We start from the raw sequence: 23,520 nt of genomic DNA, 5'->3' as shown, positions 1-23,520 counted from the left end.
CATGTTGGGTGGATGAATAGCTAGGTAAATCAGATCAACCCAGCAGTTACAGAGTACATTCTGCGGCAGGTTTGACTTGGTGGTGGAGTTCAGTGAGGGGTCCCAAGAGGTATAGATTTCTTGGTTACTGTCTTCCGAGAGCCTACCATCAGTCTGGAAAGATATTACAGTAGTTCTCAGCCCCAGCTGCACATTAGAGTCAGCTGGGAGCTTTAAAAATTTACACCTCCTGGGCACCACTCCAGACAAATTAAGTAGGAATAGCTAGGGGTAAAGGCCTGTCATTGATTTTTTCTAAAGCTTCCTAGCTGGTTCTAATATTCAGCCACTGTCAAGAACCACTGCATTATAGGCACATAAGAAACATGCTTAATTGTAAGACTCACTAGGGATACTGGTGAAAATTCAGATTCTCAGGTCCTTTCTGTGCAGGCTTTGATTTTGCGACACTTTGAATAGTTGGTGAGCTGTATTTCTTACAAGTGCTGCTGGCGGCTCATATGAGCAGGCAGGTTTGCAAGATTCTGAGTTGGGGCATCAGACAAGGCCATCTGACTGCCTGGTGGGATGTTAGGGGATTCCTGCGTGGGGACGGAGGTCAGACAGGTGACCACTGGAGTCTCTTCCAGCTCTTGGAGTCTGATTTTAGCAAGTTATGAAAGGCATGGTACAAAGTCTAAGTTCTAAAACGAGAGGTGTGTCGGGGCAGGGGTTGATGCATAAGGAGCCCAGGTGGGCAAAGCCATTCGGGCAGGTTCCCTTTGTAAACAGGTGCTTACAAAGGTCTGTGCCTCTCATGAGCATCCAGCCAGCCCACCCCAAGGCAGATACCTTTGCAACGATCGTTCCTCTTACCTGTCTTTACCCCAAGGTGCCTTCTGTTTCCTTTTGCCTTGATTCTATCTGGATAGAACAAATTGAGTAGGGCACAGGGTGGCTTATTGAAGGCCCCTTTAGAAGGAGCTCTCGATATAATCTGTACTGGAGGGAAAGTAAATGCTATGTCTCAGGAGAGACTCAACCAGACTGTAATGCCTGAGGAGCCAGGATTTGCATAAAGCCTGTGCAGGCAGGTGCTCAGTGAGTGTCCATTACTAACCTGGATCCATCCCCATATAGGACGATGAGCAAAGCAGGATGGAGCTTTGTAGGAAAGAGCCACAGGCTGTTATGCTAAAGCTCTAAAGGGCAGTGTAGATGTCCCAAGGGCCAGCTTATGCCCAGCAAGCCCCGGGGTTATGTGTGACCTAGGAAAACCTTGAAGACAGTCCGGGATTCTCACCAGTTGTTGGGGGGTGGCAGGAAGGTGGGAAGGGAGGCAAGACTGATGAATTCAGTCACTCCTCATTTGAGATGTGAGGGATGTCTTGAGGCCATGTCACTCAGATTAGCCAGGCACCTCTGGAAATTACAGCACTGGCCCCACAGTGTCTAGTGTCACTTGTGGGGCTTTTGGGAGTGATGTATTTCAATTATACGTGTAGAGTCACCTAAGTGATGTGATAAATGCATTGAAAGCCTGAAAGGTGTAGTGTCGCTTTTGAAGATAAAGGCATGACCTGTTGGTTCTCCAGAGCCAAGGCTCAGGTGGTACTGAGACAGGCAGGAACACAGCTGAAGAATCACTCATCCCTTGAATTAGGCTGTCCCTCCTCCTCCTTCCCTTCCTCCTCCTCTTCTCCTCCCTCCCTCCCTCTTCTTAAGTGAGCATCTCCTGTATGTCAAGCACCATGCCAGGTAGGCACTAGGGAAACTAGGTGAGAAAAAAGGTGCCACGATCGCTGCTCTCACGGTGCTCTCTTTAAATTCTCATCTCTCTCTGCTTATCCAGCATGGGTATGGAGGTCACACAAAGGGACAGTGACCTCGCTCTTCGCTCCAGGTTTTGTGCCACCAAGGAAGCGGGGAGGAGAAGAGATCGAGCCACAGACCTTCTGAAACCTTTCATCGCAGGGGCTCCCAGGGCCCCACACGCGCCTCCCCCGACTGCCAGCGCCTCAGTCGTTGGGTTTCAGTTTCCTAGACGCTTCCTGCTACTCCTGTGGTCCAGATTTGAGGCAACTAGTTGAGATGTAGGGCTGGTTTCCAAAAGGGGGCTGGCTGCTCAAGGGCAGAGTGACCTCACGCCCACTGTCGGGCGCAGGGCTTACGAGAGATGGGGAGTCACAGCACACAGGCTTTTAATTTACCCACATTTAAACGCTCAGCTTAGACAGGAAAGAGGGTCAGGGAGAGGGAGGAAAATAATTTAAATATCGCAGACTAATTTACCTGTCGTTCCTTTCAATATACTTTTGCCCATTGAAAGTGTGAGATGAGGGATGCTTAGCAAAAATCACTTTGGCTGAAAAATTGCAGATCCTGCTAGTCCGTGTCTGTACTGCCTGAGCATTTTTTCTTCTTTTAACTCAGGACTTTGTAATGCCAAAATTTTGCATACATATTGCAGTCGTTTGTACACCCCGGAATTAACAGTGAACAACTGGTCAGCTTAGTATTATAAATACATGATGTACAAATGTGTGTTTCTCTCTATAGACACATTTCACTGCGCTAGTTATCACTAGGGCCGCTGATAAGTTGCAGATAGAACTATGCTGATTTCTTTTTCTACCAGTCATTCTGGGAAGCCCAATTCGTCCAGCCGCGGTGTTTACTCACACAGACCACGAAGAAGAGGGGAGCCCGCATCTCCCAGTCCAACACCTCTTCTGTTCAGTGGTGTTCAGTGACATATAAGATTTATTGGCACCAGCTTTGCCTAAACCAGTAGGAGAACCTTCGAGTTTACGCCGTACACAGATGCTCTCTCAAGTATGCGGACTCAGTTTTACTTTTACATATTCGACTTAAATGCTTCCCTAGTGTTTGCATCTCGTATCTGCTGCACAGACTCTTCCAAAATGCCTCCTGGGACCTTGTGGTGCTCTGCCATTGGTTATGATTAATTTCATTTGCATGTAGCTTTTCTCATTATATCGCATCACTGTAAGGGGCCAGGGAGGGATCCATAGGCAGGGCATGCTCCATTTACTCTACCAAAACTTCGACTCTGCTTGGTCAAACTCCAACTGTATTCTTGGCTTCCCTCCCTCTCGTGGTAGAAAGAATGCAAAGCAGTCTCTGGTTCTGCTGGCTGCTGCTTCCTGTTTTGACTGTCTCTCCAAAGGTCTCCTCAACTTGCAAACTCTTCCCCATTCTTACTAGTTTAATTCATGTCCTTCTAATCTGGATAGGCGTTCCTTCTCCAGTGTAATACGCTCTCCCTCTGATCAGTGCCGTTCACTCTACAAATGTGACTGTGGCTCAGGTATTCACTTCCAATCTTCTTCATCTGAGCTGGATGTGACTCTGAGAACTGGCTCTCTCCTGGTTCTGGTCTCATTTCTCTGTTGTCATTCTGGGTTTGTGTCCTCTGCTGTTTGTGTTTTCAGGACTAATATGCAGGTTGCAGAAATTCCCAGTCTCTATGATTTCTTTAAGCTGTTCTCTTAAAGTCCAGTATTTTTTCATCTGTATTTTTGTAGTTTGAGCTATTTCTCTTCTCACTCGGTGTTGATAAACTAATGCAGATGCAGACATTTCTTGGAGGCATACTGTTTCTCCCGCTTTGCAGGTATGCCAGCTGTCTCTGCTGTGACTGCCTGGGACGCTCTGTGCTGCTAGGGCGAAAGGGATTTTTATAGACTTTACCGGCTTTTGTTAAGAGAAGCTTATCGTCTGGATGCTTTCTGAGAGTCTTCCCGACTCCTCAGAAGTCCTTTGGTCTGTAAATGCCTGTGGCTCTCTTTTAAGTTGCCTTCTCCCGGCTGCACGTGATTAATATTTGTTAAATGGTTAATAGCTACTCACTTTTGCCTTGTTGACATTTGGATTATGTGTGTCATGCATAAACACGTTGAAAGAATAACACAATAGCCAAGGGTTGGTGAAAAACTGCCATCTCCAGCTTCCCGAAGCTCCTCGGATTTTCTGGTATCTACAAATGCCTTTGATTCTGGGGACCATGAGGCTAGGGCCTGTGTTTACTCATCTTTGATTCTGTCTCCCCAGCCCCCACCTCCTCCACCCACCCAGGGAACAGAACTTACTCAAGAGCCCCTTGACAAATAAGGAGCAGGAACCTTCCATCATTTTATGTTGCTAGGAGCACCAGCTGACTAGGGATCAGATGTATGGTTGGTAAGGTGTATGGACTCCAGTAACCAGGACCAGTCATGTTCTAGAATAGGCTGATATTTTCTCTGCATCTCTTTCTGCACTGCCCTGTTCCTGTGACCTTGCAGGAGTCTGGGACCCTGTAATACAGATGGCACTTGGAATCTGATACCGGTGTTCATTCATCTGTGGCTTGTCTTATACAAAGGGGCTGATAAGTGGATCCTGGAAGGTAGTCTGTTTCCTTTCCCATGAAGGCGGAGAGGTGAAGTAGGTTGAGAGGAAGATTAAGAACTGAGTTTAAACATGAATTAAGAATTTGTGATTTTATTTGATATGGGGTGTCAAGAGGGAGTTGGATAAATTACTTCAGGGTAGAAGCCGAGACCGGAGATATAAATGTGGGTGTTTTCAGTGTGTAGATGGTATTTAAGGTCACGAGACTGGATAAACTCCCAAGGAAGTGAATGTCTAACTCTAGGAAGAGAAGAGGTTCCAGAACTGAGTTCTAAGGTTAGACGGTGAGTTGAGGAGTTCTCAGCAAGAAGACTGAGAAGGAGCAGTAGGGAGGAAAGGTGAAAATCAGGGAGCGTGGCATCCTGGAGGCTGAGTGAAGAAAGCGCTTCAGGAGAGAGGAGACGGAGGTGAGCCACCGAGTCACATCCCAGTGGGTCATCTCAGACGAGCCCGGTGAGTTCTCCATCGGAGGCCGGGAGTGGATGGAGTGGAGTCGAGCGCCTGATTGGACAAGGTTATGAGGGGTTTGGAAAGAGCATCTACAGACCTACGTTGAATTTTGTTTAAAAGGGAAGCAGAGAAAACGGGGCAAGTGGGAGAAATATCATTTATTTGCTGATGAGAATGAACCATTGGAGGTTAAAAGTCATTGCTGCTGCCGGAGAGGGCGGGGAATTAGTGGAGCCACCTCTGAGGGCGGGTAAGAGGGGACAGACTCTCTGCCCATCAGAGCCCAGGTGGACCAGAGCTCCGTGCTTCACCCACAGCCCTGGATGGAAGGCCGCAGCACCATGGACGTGGGCGTGCAGACGTGGTGATTGAAGCTTCTGGAAATTCTCCTGTTGCTTCTGTTTTCTCAATGAAACAGGAAGCAAGGTCATCAGCAAAGGGTGGGGGAGGACAGCATTCAGAACCCGCTTGGGGTTAGTGGCGATGAAGTTACAGCGAGCCCCTTGAATGTGCTATTTTCCTCTGGTCACGTTCGGCCCCTGAGGTTCAGGCAGGATGTGGGTTCAGGCAGGAGCGTTGGCTTTTACCAGAATGCTCTCACCTGGTGAGCACGATGAAACGAGGGAGGGTCCAGAGAGTGCTCTGAGCATGGCAGCGGAATTTGAGCTGGGTAGAGGGAAAGAGGTGGGGGAGACCGTGGAAGGGAAGGGGGTAACAAATGGATCGTAGGCCGTTTTTGAAATGTACTCTCGACTCTTCCGGACAAATTCCGTCTGTGGAATAAGCTGAGCAGCCTATCTTCTTGCATAGAGGAGATAGGAGGGGAATTTTGAAACCAAATGTCCTGATTTCTCATTTGATGCTCAAACAGCCCCCAGTGGAAGGAGAATGAGTAAATGAGTGAGGCGTGCGTGTGCCCCTGGGCAGAGTAACTGTGACTAGAAGGTTCTGCAGGCCTCCGGCGCCCCTTAAGACTGGGCGCCTGGCCCTGCTCCAGTCCAGTTCAGAACATGAACTTGGGGAACCCTTGGGGACTGACAGCCCCAACGCCGTCCCTCTTTCCTCACCAGCATTGTCCTCGGGAATCTCATTTTCCTCCTTGGAGGGTCTGTCTGACTCTTCATTCAAATGCATTGACGTTTGCAGCTTCTGCTGCTGCCTTTGGCAGCCCGTTCTCCCCGTTAATTACTTGTCCTCACTCTCAACCCTGCAGCGCTCTGCTTTTGAGCCCTGCCCGCTGGGCCAGGAGCCCAGCCCGCAGCCCGGCTCCTCCGCGGGAGGGGCCTGCGATTCCCTTTCTTTCTCCCTCACACTCGCACTTCCTTATCCATAGCTGTCTCCACCCTGAAATCATAATAATTTGTCAAACCAGAGCTGCTGTCATGTTTGGGGTTTACTCCAAATAGGCCAAGTTCGCCTCCCGGCCGTGGGTCTGTCTGCCACACCGCGCGCCAGGCCGGTCTTCAGTACAGAGCCATGAGGCCGATGCGGGGCCCCTCTCTTTCTTTGAGCTCACTCTAATATGCAGCTCAGTTGCTGATCCATGACCAGAGGCCTCAGGTGCCTGATGTGTCACGCAGCCTCAGGCTATGATCTCTCTGTTTTCAGGCCACACTAGGCCTTAGGGATTAAAGGACAGAAATTAACTGGGGTGGTGCGTTGGTGACTCAGTGGCTGTTTCAGGCACTTTCCACTGAATCACTCTGGAGCCCAAATCCTTGCGGAATCTCAGCCAGACAGGATGGCACGGTGCCTGCCTCTGGCACACCGGGCAAGTAAGAGATCTCTATTCATTTTTTCCTCAATTTATCGTTCACCGGAACAGTATTTATTGAACACTTTCTTGCATTGTGGTCCATCTTAGAACTGCCTGGGGCAATTAGTATAATTGCAGATTCCTGGGCTCTGCCTGGATCCGATGAACCAGCAGCTCCAGAGGGAGGTAGAAGAAATGTGTATTTTTAACAATCTCCGTTGTGATTCTGGGGCCACACTGAAGTTTGAGGACCACTGTTCCACGTGACCGTAATTACTTGGTCTGGGGAAGGTGAGTTGGGGTGCAAGATGGAGAGAATACTGAAGAAAGAGCCTTCAGCCTGTCTCCCCCACTCGAGGGGTTCCCATGAGACCGTGCTTCTGTCAGTATTTGTGTCGTGTCAAGTGATTGACACACAGGGACATCTCCGGGTAGAGGACCAGGCCCACTGGCATCTCCATCCTTCCGAGGGCACTTTGCCCAGCGCCTCTGCCTTCTGCCCTCTGGGCCTCGCTCTCTGACCCGCCATCCCTAGGCCTCTGCCCTTTGCCCTGAGCTGGGGGCTTGTCAGCTGAGATTCGTAGATGGCTTTGGTGACATCTACAAAATTTGTCTCATATTTTGTTTTTAAGATATATCTTTTAACTACCGCATCTCTTTGAATTGAAGATACAAACCACAGATGATATAAGACCTACTAAAAATTGAATAACAGTATTTCAGGGGGGATCAAAACCCTACTATAGCCTGTATGTTACATATTCATATATTGAATTCTAAAACCTTCAACTGTGAAGAAAGGTATATCTTAGAGTTGAGGAAGTAGAAAATTATAACCACCCGCCCCCTGCACCTACCCCACAAAATCCTATTTTACAAAGTCATACATAATCAATGTGTTATAGACCAAATTTTCACACTCAGAGACCACCCACGGTCATGCTGGCTTAATGCCTTTTTGCCCAGACCTTGTAGTACAGCTCTCTGTGTTCATTTGAACTTCGCATCAATGTGTTATTGATCAGAGAGCGTGTAGTTCTGTGTTAGTCATTTTAAAAAATTCAGGCCTGATTTCGCTCACATAAAGTGATATAAGTGAACACACTATGACTTTTCTGTGTGATTCAGGATTTTCTCAATACTGTGAAACTAAAACAAAATGCAGAAATAAACTGGATGCCAAAACTGATTCATGACCGCCAGTTCTGTAACCCTAACTTCAAATTTTTATCTTTTTAAAAGTTACCTCATTTTTAAGTGATCGATTCTATATCAAATGAGTGTTTTATATTTTAATATAGTCATATGAAATAGGTCATATACTTTTATGCCAAAAGGTGTCTATTTTTGTAAGTCGTCTGCGTTGATGTTCTGATGAAGATCTTGTTTGAAAAAGTGATTTCTGATGCTGGAGGCGGGGTCAAGGGTTAGGAATCCTGATCCCACCTTTCCTACCAGTGGAACTTGGGCAACTCACTTAACCTCTGTGCCTCAGTTTCCTTACTTGTAAAGTGAGGATAATTATGGTACCCACCTCTTAGAGTTGTTGTGAGAATTACGTGAAATAACTTGGATACAGCCCTCGGCACATGCCTGGCACACAGGAAGCACTATGGTGTTACATTATTATTTGGAACATCTCATGAAAACTGCTCACCTAGTGCAGACAGGCAAAGCATCTTCTTCCCCGGCCCGCTGTACAGATCGGCCTACTCCCGTCCTGCCTCTCAGCCGAGCAGCTTTGTACCTTCCCTTGGCATCTTTGCTGCTCTTGCATCCATGTTCTTGGAATTACCTGAGCTCAGTTTTTCCTCCCAAACTTTGGTGCCGCCTCCTCCACAAAGCCTTCTCTGACTATCCCTGAGAAATTCAAAGGAGAGGAGATCTCTCCTCTGAACCCTCTGCCCCAGACCTAAGTATTAGTAGCCCTCCTTTGGCGCTCTCCCCAGATTTCCCTATTATGAGTTGTCTTTTAGGGGTCTCTGTCCTTTTCCCTATCAAAATGTCATTTTGTCTTCCGGCATCAACCACAGTTACCCAGACCTGGTGGAGAATTCAGTAAGTATCCATCGAGGGACCGATTTCACCAAGTGGCTCTGAGAACCCACCCAAGGTGCCACAGCTTCCAGACTGCCCAGCAGTCAGCGTGTGCAGCCTGGATTCTGTGTTCAGAGTGAGCTGCTGTCGGGAGCGACGCTGCTAATGTTTGACGGTTGGCTGCCACCGCCATTGTAGCTGTCCAGCTCAACTCCAGCTCAACTCCAGCTCAGCCCTCTACTCCCTTCTCCCGGGACGACAGGCAGAAAAAAACCCAACCAGTGAAAAGTAGGGGGATGGTAATTTATTTGAGTGTTTACAGAGGGTTTGGTGTAATTAGCAGTTTGTTTCTGTGACATAGTTGGCCTCCCTGGCTTGGAACCCAGCTCTGAAATGCTCTTAAAGAGACCCATATCTAGGTCTCTGAGAGGTGGCTAGGGTTTGGGAACAGAAAGAAATAAAAATATACCCTGTCTTCTATGATGAACTGTGACCAAGAATAGCCCCAAATGAAAGACTCACCCCCCTCCGCCCCCCGCCACACATACACGAGTTTATTTCTTGAATCACTCTCTGTGGCTGAATCTACCTTTGACTCAGAACTTTTTATAAGTTCCACTTTTTGCCTTTGTGAACGTCAGCTTGGGATCCGATAGGGTCAGGATAGGGTCACGGCCCCCAGGTCTTTTGCCATGAGCCCTGTGATTACAGGCAAAACACTTCTCTTTTTAAGGGCCCAGTAGATGAATAAATGTACATTAGTCCATTAGTCTTCTTATTAGTAATAGGAAGTAAGACTGCCTGCTGTTTCTGCTTCAGAAGAGTCTTGTAGCAATTACATGACCTGAAACATATGAAAGTGCTTCGAAAGATACACCTGGCCCTCGCAATATGGGTGATCTTTTCATGGCTTTTTTGCTTCGATGACCTGTGCACTTAGAAACTCAGTTTTGCTAAGTGAGCAGTTTGTTTCCTTATTCTTAGAGCCTGTCTGGTTGCTTCAGGGGCACGTAAAGCAAATTCTCCCGTCACGTTTCCTGTTCCTTAGCTTCCATGCTGTGAGCCTCTGTTCCATGCACTGGGTGTTCGCACGACATGTGCTTTCGCTCAGATGTAAAGTGCTGTTTATATTACGTATGTACTGAAAAACATACTTGCATTTGGTGTGCAAAAACGGCTGGCCTCTGAATACATTTTAAGCGTTCATACCAGTCCTTGCTAACTTGCACAGCCTCTGACTGGCCAAACGCTGGTGTTGCAGCTGCTCCACGTTCTGAGGAGCTTCGGGACTTCCCGTACTTTGTATGCGTGAGGGCACACCTGACATTCATTTATCTACAGCAGGGCTCCCGAACGGGCCGGAACGGAGCCCGTGATAAAGTTTTTACCAGTCTGGCGTAATGAGAAAATCGTAGCATTATAGCTTTTCATGAAACAAAATTTGTTCAACTTAAAATTGAATTACATATTTTTAAAGAGTTAATTGTCCTTTCTTGGCAAAATACGAAGTGAATAATCCTCCTGCAAACCCGTATTCTTTTGTTTTTGCTTTGTGGAAAGTCTCTGATCTGTGAAAGCTAAAGCAATTTATGGTAATATTGATTTTATCTATCTAATACATTAATCTTCTAATATAATTATATTGACATAAATAATTTACTTACGAATGCACAGTATTGTTTTTAGCTTGGCGCTTGAGTTTCCTTTGCCATTCTGTTGACATTGAGCTTTTTGCATTAATTTTTAACAGGAATTAGTCGTCGCTTACGTGACTTGTCACCGGAGAATGAATATGTTAGAAAACCAGTTAGGCCGGCATAGTGAACGCCAGGAGGAATAGGCATATTAGGCATCCGACTGTACTCAGAAGACTGGATTTGAGTCCAGGTTTTGTTTCTTCTTGGCTCCCCTCCCCGCACCAAGATCTCTGGGAGACTCGTTTTCCTCTGGCGTTAAATCGGAACACCCATTTCAGTACTTCGTTCATATCATGCTTGTAAGAATTAAATAGGAATGTACGCAGGCCAGCGCTCGGTGCACTGAGGGTGCTTTATAAAGTTAAGGTATGATTAAAGTACTTCAAGGTTTTGAACAGCTGCATTAGGAGGATTTCTATTGTTGGGCTCTACACATCTTTAAGTGTGTTTTGACAGATGTGGTCAATGGGGTATTTTGAAAGGAAGGTAGAGTACCTATTCACAATATTGTCAGGATCTTTCTCTTTCCTTTGTGCACAGAGCGTCATAAGACCATGACCTTCTTCAACTGTTTCCTTGATGATGTAAAACAGCCACCGCTCCCTGAGTAATTTGTATAAAAAAACAGCAGATTTCTAGATGGAGCCGAAAAGAAAGAGAGTGTGGGAGCTCGAGTCCAGGGCCCTCCACTTTTATCTGAAAGACTGAGGTGAGCCCCTGCCTGCCTCAGGGTTCGCTGCTCCTTCCAGCTGTCTTATCGGATCAGAGAGCCTGTCCTTGATGATTTCGAATCCTAGGCAAGACCCGAAGGGCAGCAGGCACGTGCACACCCAGGCGATCATGCCTACCTCACCACCAGTCATGGTCACATTTGAGTCTTCGGCAGCACATGTCCGTCCCCCTAAACACAAGTGGGGCTGGGGGAGTCGGTCACCAGCTTCCCTTCCTCCCAGGGTTCCAGTCGGGGCTTCCTGTCTTCTCCTTCCTCACCTTCCCCAGGTCTCCTGCTCTCCTCTCTCTGTGACCAGTTCCTCTTAGCAGGTTGCATCAGCGTGGCATGACACAGACCCTCAGGTAACATGTCACCTGAGCAGGTTGGGAAGGAATAGCAGAGAGGCACCCATATGACTAGCCGAGTCATCAAGATCATGCTTCCCAAAGAGGCAGATGTTCAGGACATCTAGCCCCTTCCGGGGCGACAGGTCCCATTGCCGCGTTGAGTCAGTGGTCTTGGGGTCCCCTCTAGGGCCTCAGGATACCCAGAAGCATGAACCTTGCCTGCCGCCATGTGCTACTAGAAGCAGCTGTGACTGCCAGCCCACCGAGCCTGGGAGAGGTTGCCACAAAATGTCGTCCCTATTTAGTCGTGTGCATGTATGCCAGGTGGGAGAGTGGGGGGAGGGGCGTGCCTCTTTAGCCGCCCAAGTTATTTAAATTGCCTTTGTCTTACGACTTTCATTTAGAGCTAAATAAACTGCAAAGTCGGTTATTTAAAGTGGGTCTCGGGTGCCTTTAGCAAGTAGGGAAGTGGACGGCGAAGAGGGGGAAAGATGGGAGACACGGCTGAGGAGATTCAGAGGGAGAGGCCAGAAGGAACCGCGTGGCTCCTTCCTGCCTTCCGTGGGGCCAGGCCCGGGACTCTCTTCTGCGGGAGGATCTCAGAGACCTTTCTGTGTCTCAGGCATCCGGGGAGCAGCCACCTGTGGACCTATCTCGACTTAGCAATTTATAAATAAATACACGGAAGCATGGCCCAGCACTGTGGATGCACAGTCTGCAGTGAGCTACCCTCCTGGAAAGGTGGCTCCCCACCTCTTTGGGGCGTGACATGATCGCAACCCTCCCTTATGTGGCCTGGCCTTGTGCAACCACAACAGAAGGCAGAAAGATAAAGGAGAAAGTCCTCAGGGGAGGTTGTGGTCACGGGATCCAGATGAGGCCTCAGGGGTCTCATCTCCACAGAGTAGAGTGTCACCAGCACGTGTCCCTGTGTGTGCACATTCAAGCTTCCTGCAGGCCTGGGCGCTCTCTGTCATTGCAAGAGATACTTGGTGGATCAAAATCACTCGTGAAGTCTCTTTTGTACAGATTTGATAAAGGGTCTTTCTTGAGTACCAGAAGTACTGTACATAATTCATAACATGAAGCAAGATGAAATAGGGCAAGAAAGATAATAACTGAGGAATTAAAAGTTTTAAGCTTTGTCACAAGCTGGCAGAATGAGTCAGCAGCACATATGTCTTGAGCGAGAACTTTGCACAAGCTGGATTTGGGGTCGGGGCCTAGATCTCCCAAAGAGGAGGAAGAAAGATGCCCAGGAGGAGTCGGAAGGAGGGGTGTGGAGGAGAAGCGTCCAGGGGCAGGGAGGAAAGGGGCAGGTTGCAAGTAGGGGTGAATTCTAGCTCTGCCCTGCCTCGCCCCCGCCCCTTGAAGGGAGGAAATTTCCTGGGGCTTTAATCATTTCCTCATCTCTCATTCCTTTTGTGGTTTAGTTAAATTCTTGTTCTAATTTGGAAGAGCTTGCATATCCTTTTCTGCCATGGCTACGGACTCTTTTATGAGACCCATCCTGATACTCTGAGGAGCTATGACCTGCTTGGGGACTTGGAGCCTCTGTGGCATTTTCAGCCATGCTTGGTTCAGAAGGAGCAGAGGTTGACTTGAGAGGAGAAAGGAGACATCTCACCATTGTCAGTCATCCCACTTCCCATGGCTTCGGTCTGCTCCTCGGTACCACCTGGAGCGAAGCCTCCCGCTCGTGGATCTTGGTTTTTCTCACGTGTTGCTTCTGCTCTCTCAGGACAAAACACACTTCGTTGTGATCCCTTTGAACATCAGGTGACGGTGAAGAGAGATGAAAGACAGGAAGCACGTGGCTAATCATACTAGCTACCCTTTAACTTAGACTTACTGCATGCCAGGCAGTGCGCTGGGCACTTTACATGTGTGACCTCTGATTCTTCAGCAGCCCTGCAGTGACTCTGATGCGCCCTTATTTTACAGATGAGACCGTTAAAGCACAGAGAGGTTAAGTGACCCGTTCAAGGCTGTACAGCTATTAAGGTAGAAAGCCCAGATCTAACTAGAAAAGCTCGGGCTCTGTCCATTTCTCCCTGCTGCCATCAGCTGGAGCAGAATTGGAGAGGAAATGGTGGGTGATTAGGCAATTCAGTTGCACTTAATTTATACCACAAACTTTAGAGTGCCTTCTAATTGCCAGTGATGACCTGTGCTCAGTGATGATAAAAGAGATTTTGTTCTTATCCTCAAGGAGAGAAGACATTGCCTTGATGAAGTCTTACAGTCCCTTCCAGCATTGCGGCCTGGGTGCTGTGGGGACGTAGGGCCAATGGACTGTTCTGTCTGAAGTGGTCAAGAAAGGCTTCAGAGAGAAACCTCACAGTGGCTTGCTTAGCAAAGTGGTTGCTTGGTGGGTTCGAGGAACAGCGGAAGGCCAGTGAGCCCTCCAGAAGGGGCATGGAGGGGGAAGGGATCAGAGAGAGAGCTGGGGCCGGATCACCATGGGCTTCGTTGGGTTTTGTTTTGCATTGGATGGGAAATCTTTGAAGTATTTTGAGCAGATGACATCATCTACAATATATCGAAAGGTCTCCCTGGCTGCTGCGTGGAGACCTGGCTCTGGTGGGGGAGGAGTGGGGTGTTTGGAAGGTGATGGTGCGGAGTCTGGGACGGTCACACAGGTGAGGAGCTGTGGTCAGACTGCGATGCGTGCTGAAGGTAGAGCTGGTCGGACTTGCTGATGGATTGAGTGTAGGGCGTGAGAGGAAGGCAGGGACCAGTGATGGCCTCTCAGTTACATCCATGTATTAACAGAGGTGCCATTTACCAAGATGGGGGCCTAGGAAGCGGGTAGGTTGGCTGGGCAGGGTCAGCTGTTCAGTTGGGGGCGTGTCAAATCGGAGATGCCTATTTGGTGCCTATTCGTTATCCAAGGTAGCGATGACATGGAGAGTGAGTGGTTGTATATAGGCGTCTGCAGCTCAGAGAAGAGGGAGGGTGGGAGATACGTATTTGGGAAGCATCCATTCGTTTATGGTTTTAGATCATGGGGTTGATTGGCCGATGCCCCGTGGGGAGAGGGCATGGATAGAGGACCAAAGACTGAGCTCTGAGAAACTATTGCTTAATATATATTAGCACAGCAGTAGATCCATTACTAAGGCTCTGAGAATTGGGGCGTTTTCTCTTGGAGCTATTTCTTCCAGGATTCAGCCCAAGTTTATCATTATTACTCCTTTCTGGAAGTTATCAGAATAATAACCTGCTCTAGAGCTAGTTTCTTGGTCATGACAGGGACCGCTCTGCCTTGGGGAAGAGGCAGGAGGAGTTCCCGTGGCCACCGGCGAGCTGGTTTAGGACAGGTGGGGGCTTTCAGGCGTGGTGAGAGCGCTTCAGTCGTGTCTGTTCTGGTGCCGTTCATTTTCCCTTCGTGTGCTTCTCCTCTTCTGTAGAAATTACGTTTTCTCTCTCGATGGTATTGTTTATGAAGCTTGATTTTTATCTCTGTAACTATACTTTTCATTCAGCAAACATTTATCGAGGGCTGACTATGTACTAGATACTGTGCTAAGTGCTAGAATGCTCCCTTTTTGAACACATGACTCCTCTTATAATGCCCTTACTGCTCTCAAGGTCACCTCCTCCCTCATCGGGTCCTGATTTGTTTACATTTGTTACATATTCACCCAGACATCGTTACTCATACCTGTTACAGGTACACCTTGGAGGTATTCAGTTCCAGACCCCCACAAGAAAGCGAGTGTCACAATCAAGTGAGTTGTAATCTTTTTGCTGGTGGAGGGTCTTCCCTTCAGCTTGTAAAAAAATGCAACATCCGTGCAGTGCAATGAAGAGAGGCACAGTCAAGCGCGATGTGCCTGCACGTCACTCACTATCAGCTACCAAATCTTGGAACCCTTATTGACTTCTCTTTTTTCCTCATACCTCACATTTAATTCTTCAGTAATTCCCGTTGGCTCTACATTCCATATTTATCCAAAATCTGACCACCTGTCCTGACCTTTCAGCATTATACCCTGGTCCAAGCCACCACATGTCTTGCCTGAGTTACTAAGGTGTCTCCCTGATTGTCCCACTTCTGTCTGTCCTTAGCATCCTGTCTAAGCATCCTGGTAAATGTCCGTCCTTGGCATCCTGGTAAATGTAAATCAGAGCATGCCACTCTTGGGAGGAACCCTCCAGTGGCTCCTCTCTCACTGAGTAACAGCCAAAGCTCTCGCAAGGGTCCACAGGACCCTGCATGATGCCCCTCCCCACTACTTCTTATCTCCTGCTCTCTCCCCTCACTGTCCACACCAGCCAGTGGTCATCTTGCTGCAGACACATCAGGCGTGCCCCCGCCTGCCTCGGAGTCTTGCTATTGTGATGTTTTGCTGGAATGTTCTTCCCCAACTGGGCTCACTCTTTCCCCTGCTCAGGTCTTTACTAGGTGAGTTCATTCATACCCACCCTAGTAAAATTCAACTTCCCCTTTCCTGGTACTTCGACCCCCTTCCTGCTTCCTTTCTCTCCAGAGATCACATCACCATGTACCACAGTGTATATTTCCCCATTTATCTTATCTAAGGGCTAATTCAGCCCACCAGAGTGTAAACCTCATGGGGGCAGAGATTTCGTCTCACTCACTGCTATGACCTGTTGCTGCTCAGATCAATACTTGGCACAAGATATGTTTTTAACAAATATTTGCTGAATGAATAAACAACAGTGAGTACATGGGGTCTGGGGGAGGTCAGCCACTATATCTGTTACAGTTACTTTTACTCCCGTGGCCAATGCACCAGGCTCTCTGGTGACCAGTGCATTTGTGAGATTGTTGGCTGCCGTTAGGGACCTGGTCTCCATGAGTGGAGCTGTTCACCTGGGTGTCCTTGGTGGTGGTAGCAATCTGGCCATCCCAGGTTTGAGGTCCGATCAATTCGTAAAGGCTCTTGCTGAGGTCCTAGTAGTAGAAGCAACGGTCGGTCATTCATTAGAGGGCCCGCAAGATCCATGTTTATGCATGAAGATAACTATGGAGTCTCTGGCTAAGGAACGAGCTGGGGGCGACCATAATTCCCAAGCGGGTTCTCGTGAACTCTGCATCTGGGCTCCATGCTGACGCCAGAGCAAGCCTCAAACACCACTAGGGAGAGCTTGACTCTATGAGTGAATCGGAGGTAAGTGAACCATAAAACTGGGCAGGAGGACCTACTGGCCTTAATTGTTGGCGGGCCTCGTGTTTCCATCCCTGGGATTATTAGTGTTGTGAAAGGACCAGGCCGAGAAATCCTAGCGAACCCGTGGGTACCACAGATTAGATGCCAGGCACTGTACTTAGCACTTTGTAGATGGAAATGCACTTGACTTTCCCAGCAACCCTTGGAGATAGTTGAGAAAACCAAGACAGTCTGTTCCCAGAGTCTGTGCTTTTAAACAGTATCTTACAACTGTCTCAAAAAGAGTGTTGCTAAAGGGCCAAAGAGCCATTTAGAACAGAGAAGTTGTTTAATATGCTTGCGTGTTGTATTTTGACTTGCGATGTTGTTGCCGGGAGTAGCGGTGTGTGAAAGCTGACTCTCGCGTGAGGCGTGCATGCGTGCGTGAGCGCTGTAGTTAGCACTTCCAGGAGAAAACAGGTCCCCGCTCCTCCCTCCCTCCAGCTCCTAGCTGGAGGCTTTGCTCATGACACTTTTTTTTTTTTTGGTATTTTAATAAGGAAGAATGTTAAAGTAGGACTGTCCTTTTGATGAACGTCCTGGAGAGTCTGGGACACTTGAAGATTGGTCAGATGCTATTAAGCATTTTTCACCTTTGATCCTCTGTGCTAAGGCATTCTCGATGACCCGGGAAGGATTCTGGGTAATTCTTAAACCCGGGAAGGATTCGGTAGTTATTAGAGGAGCCCATTTCTTGTCCCGTCCTCTCTTTGTCTCTGCCTGCCTGCTTTTCCATCTCTTGTGATGTGCGCTGGCTCACCCTCAGGTGTCCAGGGCAAGGGGGTGATCAGGTCTGTAGCAGCTCAGGCACAGAGAGATGGCAGAAAACACACAACACTTAGCTGAAGTGAAAGCCTAGAGATCGCCATCCGACCCACTGCCCTCCGTGCTTCGCCCTCCCTGTGGGCGACAGCCAGCCAGCTATTCTCATTCTGGAAGCACTGATTTTACGAGAGGGGCTGGGCTTCTTCTGTTTACTGGCCTCACTCTGATTTGAAAGAAAGGTCCCCGTTCACTCCCATGCATGGGGCCCCGATGTCCAGCCTTCAAGCCCCAGTTTCTTCTGAAGCCTGTAGCAGGTGAGTGGTTCCACCTTGGCCCTGCCTCAGACAGTGTGGGCCTTTGGGAACCCACCCCACCTCTGTCGGCCTTCCTTTCAGGGGAGTAATCAGGACCCTCAGACCCCACTGCCCTCTTCCAGATAGATCTGAGTTGAGCACAGCATGTGGAACTCCCTGCCCGTCCTCAGGCGGGCTTGAGATAATGCTTGCGTGGGGAGGGGCAGCTGCGGAAGTGTTTGGTCCTAGGGGCCGAGGTCGGCTCCGCTGTCCTTGGGGGATAAGACTGGGAAGCAGGATGAGGTGGAGACGCTGGGCTTGGCCCGGGAGGCAGAGTTTACATCGGGGCCAGTGATTTTCTTTGCACAGGGCCAGGCCTCACACCGTGATTAGGTTCCTAGTGCCACTTTCTAGTGACGAGAGCGAGCCTGCTGCCAAGTCACTTGCGATGAAATTGGGTCGCCTGTCACGATTCCCGTGGGACCAAGGTAGAACTGTACTTACTACACACCTTGCCCTACTTGAACCTCCAACTGGATCTGATCCCAAAGCCCAGCGGTAGGGGGAGAGGAGGCCACTCAGGGCCACTCTGCTCTCCTCAGGGCGGGGACTCGGCCCTGGGCCGCAGCCCTTCGCCTGGCAGGGAGTTTGTGAGCCAGGTCAGAGTCTTTTTATCCCTCTCTCAGTCCGATTTGTAGAAATGAGGGGAGGAGAGTGGCCCTAAACCCCTCCTGGTGTGGGAGAGATGAGACAGGCCCCACTTGTCCTCCCGAGTGTGGAGGAAGGGATGGGCATCCGTCTTCTCCCGGAGCCACCTCTCCAGCTGATAGCTGTTCTTGGGGAATGGAAATGAGGAGAACTGTCCAGAGAACGAGGGAGGGAGGGAGGGAAGGGGGAGACAGGAAAGGAATCTGGAGTCGGTGCATCAGGCCCACACATTCATCCACTTACCTGGGGAGACAGTCGGGGAAGAAACAAAGAGAAATTAGAACAATCAGGAAGACCTCTGGGGTGAGGAGAAGGAGGCATGACATGGACAAAGGGAAGGACAAAAGGCTGCCTGGGAGGCAGTGAGAGAACTGTGTGTCCGGGGGAGAGAGAGAAGCGGGAGGGAGAGAGGAACGGGGGCAGGGAGCAGAGGGGGTCTGGGGAGTCATGTGCCGTGTGCGTGCGTGTGTGGTGTGCACGCACGTGTGCGTGTGGGGTGCACACCCTCTGTGCTCCAGGTGCCGTGACACCACTTATCCTGTAAGCCCAAGGCAGCAGTAAAACCTCAAGCCAAAACACATGCAAGAAAAGAATCCCTTTTATTGTGTTTTCTTTATGTTTTTGAAACAGGAATAACAATTAAAAAAAGAAACACAGCAGGGGGTGGGGGGAAGAGACAAGGGGAGAAACAGTCTGTCAAGGGGGTATAAAAATTTAATCAACACTCGGTGTTCTTAGCCGTTCAGGAGCAAGCACAGAACTTATTATCTATCTCTGCGGCTATTTCTGTCACCTCCCAGCGGCACCCACAGCAGCACCGCCACCGCCACCGCCACCACCCGAGTCTGGAAGGCGGCGCCTGGGACGCCACTGTCCTGGGCTGCTGGGGGTGGGGAGACGAGAGGGCTGCCCCCCTGGGAAGCTTGCAGCCTGCAATGGTTTCGGGCTTCCTCTAGTGGGAATTTATGCAGGCGGAGGTTTAGGGGTACACTGTTACCCTGATGTGCTGGGTGTAATGTGAGGCAGCGTGAGCTTTTAAAACTCAACGTGTTACCTTCGGTGCGTGGATGTGGATCCATATATTCTATGGTGTCTCCCGGTGACACAGTAACACGCAACGCCGTCGGACCCCCCTCCCTCTCGAAGCTCCCGGATGGCTTTAGCGCCACAGGCTGTGCTGTTTCCTCCCATCTTTCTGGTTGCTGCTTCTCCTTTGGGCCCTCATTTCTTCTCACACACTCTTCCTTGAGGGGGTAGAGTTGAAAGTCCCTTGACTGTACGCCGATGACTCGAATGCACATTTCTAGCCCAGAACCCTCTTCTGAGCTCCAGGCTCGTGTATCTAATCACCGACTGTTCGCACCATTCCCGGACACCTCAGTTCAGCAGCCTGAAACGGGGGTCTTGACCCACGGCCATCCCCTCATTCCAGTCTCCCCGCCCCGGCGAAAGAGCCCCCCACCTGCTCCGCCGCGTAAGTCACGAGCTTCTGTGTCACCCTTACTCCCTCCCACTCCTTCACCTCGGTCTCCCATCAAACACCGAGCCTTACTGACGCCACCTCCAGGATGCATGCCAGCCCGTGCCCAGCTCTCCGTCCCCACCGCAGCTGCTTCATCCAGCCGCCGGCTTCTCTCCGGGATGACTGGGCTGCCTCTTCCCTGTCTTCCCTCTGGTGCCTCTTCAGCCCACGGCCCACCGCAGCCATGATGATTTTCAAGCAACGCTCATCTCCCGCGTCTCTTTTCTTTTCAAACCCTTGATTGGGTTCCCGTTGCACTTGAAATATAGACAGAAATCTTTATCATGATCTGCAAGGCATGTGGCCTCTGCCAGCCCGTCTACCCTCGGTGGCCCCTGTTTGTATTGTGGCCACAGCGGCCTTTGTCAGAATCATGCAGCCCCCGCCCCCAGGCGACTCCTCTGCATTCATGGGAACTCCTGCCCTCCGGAGCTCCCTCCCTTTCTGGTTCATTCCTCCTCCTCTTTCAGATCCTTCTGGAAACTCCTCCCTGAGCATCGACCCTAAACAAAGTCGGCTTTTCCCAGAAATCACAAGCATGACTCTGTTTTTCTGTGCAGCATTCACCACTGCTGTATACTGTTCCAGACATTTGCGTGCCGTTGTATGTGATGCATGCCTCCTACTAAGGGTTACATCCCTAAGAGTAGAGCAATGTCTGTCGTATTCACCCCGGTGTCTTCAGGAGATGGCTCCCTGCCTGGCCCGGTGTAGAGACTGAGCGAAGGAATGGATGTCTCGAACACCTCTGTATCCAGGGCTTTGATTCAAGCGCAAGTTGGGTGTGGGGGCAGGACACTCACGAGGGTGTAGCAAAGAGTCTTTTGGCCTTAGGACCCCTTCCCACCTGGCCCGGTTCTGTTTAGTTCAGTGTCTCGAAGGGATCCCAGCACATCCTGTGGCCCAAATCACCTGCCTCATGACGACCTCAGAGCTGCGTGTTCTGCTCCGTGGCTCCCGTTCTCTAGAAGCTTCAGCTCTCTGTGAAATGCGAATGAGATGATTAATGGTAATCATACCTTGCCTATCTTTCAGGGTGGCTGTGAGGAAAAGATGAGTTCATTTATGTCAAGCTCTTTGAAAACCATAAGGCCCCACCGCGTGCCGGAGTTAACGAGGCATGCTGGGGAGAGATGAGTGGTCACCCTCACTGTGCTGGGGAAGCAAGTTCCTGCGCAGAGGGGGGTTTGGAGCGAGGCTGTGAAGTTGGTGCTTCAGGCAGGATCCGGACAGGAAACAGGAGGCCCCATCAGCTGGGTTTGAAGAGGATTTCATGAAGGGAGTGTTTAAGATGTGGGGAGGGGGCAACAAGCGATGTTGAGACCCCAAGGTCAAGATACAGTGGGCCGCTATTCCATGCCTGGGCCTAAAGGAGCAAGGCAAGAAAATGGGGCTCCTAGAGCCCAGTGAGAGCTGGGAGCAGGGTGCGGGGCTGCCAGACGGGGATCACAGAGGGACCTGGCCCAGCCAGAACGCCACGCCAGAACCGGAGGTGCCCGGGAAGGGCCTGCGCCCAGCTCTCTCCTGCTGCTAAGCCAGGGGTGAGGGCCAGGTGATGCAGCTTGAGGGCGCTGGCCTCTCAGGACACGGGAGGGTGGAGAATGGGTGGGGGAGGGGCAAAGGCGGCAGCCGACACAGATGGGAACAATTCCGGAAGACAAGCAAGGAACCGTGAGGATGTCCAGGTGAGGATAATGGTGTGAGCAAAAGCAGAAAGGCTGGAACACATTTAGGGAGCAGCTGAAGAAATCAGTGGGAAACAGGATTTAAGAACGAGGTAGCTTTGCCCACCCCACACGGGCCGTTGGTCGGGCTTGGACGGTTGGGCTTTATCTAGCCGACAAGGGAAGTTAAGAAGATGTTTCAGCAGAGAAGACCCATTATGAAAACTCTGGAGCAATGTTTTAGGCAGAGGTACGTGGGTCAAGGGAAGCAAGGAGGGACTGGAAGCCTGTTGGGGTGGGGATAGGGGCCTGGATTGAATGACAGCCAAATGGGAGTGGAAAGTGCTAGATGAACATAAGGATCACTGGGAATGCATGAGACTTGAATGTGAGGTTGTCGTCCGCTGGCTGTGTCCGCAGGAGACCCAGGGGCACAGAGAGGTCCCCGGTCCCGGCATTTCTGGGAAGGGTCCCTTTGCTTGTCCCTTTTCCCCATCTTGTCTCATGCCGGGGGTCTTTGTGACCAGCGCTTTTCTCTTCCTTGGGGCATCTCCGCTATAGCTGCCTGCTTTCTTATTTCTGGAGGTGGCTTCCACATTTCTGATGACACATTATCACCGGAGGCGCAGACGTGAGGGACCGTGGGGCTGGAGCAGTGCTGTCTCCTGTTTAACCCTCCAGCCGCAGCCCAGGCCAGGCAGGCAGCTTTAGACTCAGGGGACAGCCACACTCGCGCAGGCCTCAAGGTCTGCGGAGGGTCTTCAGCTTGGGAAGAAGAAATGGAGAGAGAGCAGTTTTCCTCCCCCGGCTTGTTTTCTGAGCTTCACCCCGCAGGGCCACCACCTGTCCATCGCTCTGGAGCCACACCTCCGTGGTCAACGGTTCTCATTTTACATCTGCCCGGCACAAAAGGTGCTGGGGACCACGCGATGCTGGAGTGCCTCCTGGGCTTAGGCCTGAAATAAGACAAACAAGAAAACAAAGCCTCGCCCCCCGGAGGTGAGGCCCTGGGAGAGAGGCCGGCAGGGGGCTGGCCTGCTTTCTGGCTGTCGGGCCTCCTCTCCTGAGCTCCTTTTCTTACAAACCTCTTATTCGAGAGACGGTTGTGTTTTGTTTGGTTTCGTTTGTTTGGTCAGCGGTAAGAGAATTGGAGGCAAGATGTTCGGAAAGGGTGACTTTTGTCAGGGGATATTAAACAGAAAAGTCAGGTGCGATGGGGGAGCGTCGAGGAATAATAGCCCCCCATGTGGCAGAGAAGCGCCGAATGGGCCATGACTGGCCACCCCGGAGTCAGCGTGGTAGCGGGAACTCGGGGACAGGGTGGGGGTTGGTGAGGGCTTTGCTTCCGTGTTGCGTGCGAGTCGTAAGGTAATTGCTCCTAAGCCAGTACAAATCATGACGATTTATTCGCTGTGCCATTAAGCACTGTCTTGCTCCTTTATACATTACCTTATTTAATTTTCACAATAGTTCTCTGAGAGGGAACTATTAGCGTCAGTTTATAGATGATGAAACGGGCTGAGTAGCGTAAGGTCATATAGCTGGTAAGCAGCACGGGGGACTCCCACCCTGAAGTGGGCAAAGCCGGGGTTACCGAGGGAGCTGGACATCACCCCTTAGCAGGAACTCCTGGCGGACCGGAGGGAGCTAGGCGGGAGTTGCCAGCACAGAGCATGTCTCCACCCGACCCTGTCCATCTCCCATATGCTTGGAGCTGGCCCGGAAGCGATCGCAGAAGGCTGAGGCAAGCTCCCTCAGTTTGGCGGGTAGAGAGCATCGTCCTGATCTGGAGCCCAACCTCTTACTCTGAATCCATGACGGTTTGCGCCCCATGCTGTGCAAGAAAAGAGAGGGCCAGCCTTTTGCCTCCGGTGCTGCGTGGAGGGTCCGTGTGGCCCAGGCCGGCTTCCTGCAGCCCAGCCCCCTCGCAGGCGCTGCACACAGATGCCGGTGGGATAATTTCCCAGCCATTCCTCTCACCCCTGTTCCGAATC

General features: G+C 50.3%; 1 protein-coding gene across 15 annotated transcripts in view; it reads left to right on the top strand.

Moving 5' to 3' along the window:
• CACNA1E (calcium voltage-gated channel subunit alpha1 E) overlaps positions 1–23,520 on the top strand; it is a 498,756-nt gene that overhangs the window by 309,997 nt on the left and 165,239 nt on the right. The window lies entirely within an intron of this gene.

This window comes from Pteropus medius, unplaced genomic scaffold (genome assembly GCF_902729225.1).
Source record: "Pteropus medius unplaced genomic scaffold, Ma_sr-lr_union100, whole genome shotgun sequence".
Classification (NCBI taxonomy): domain Eukaryota; kingdom Metazoa; phylum Chordata; class Mammalia; order Chiroptera; family Pteropodidae; genus Pteropus; species Pteropus medius.
This window is presented reverse-complemented; position numbering and strand designations above follow the sequence as displayed.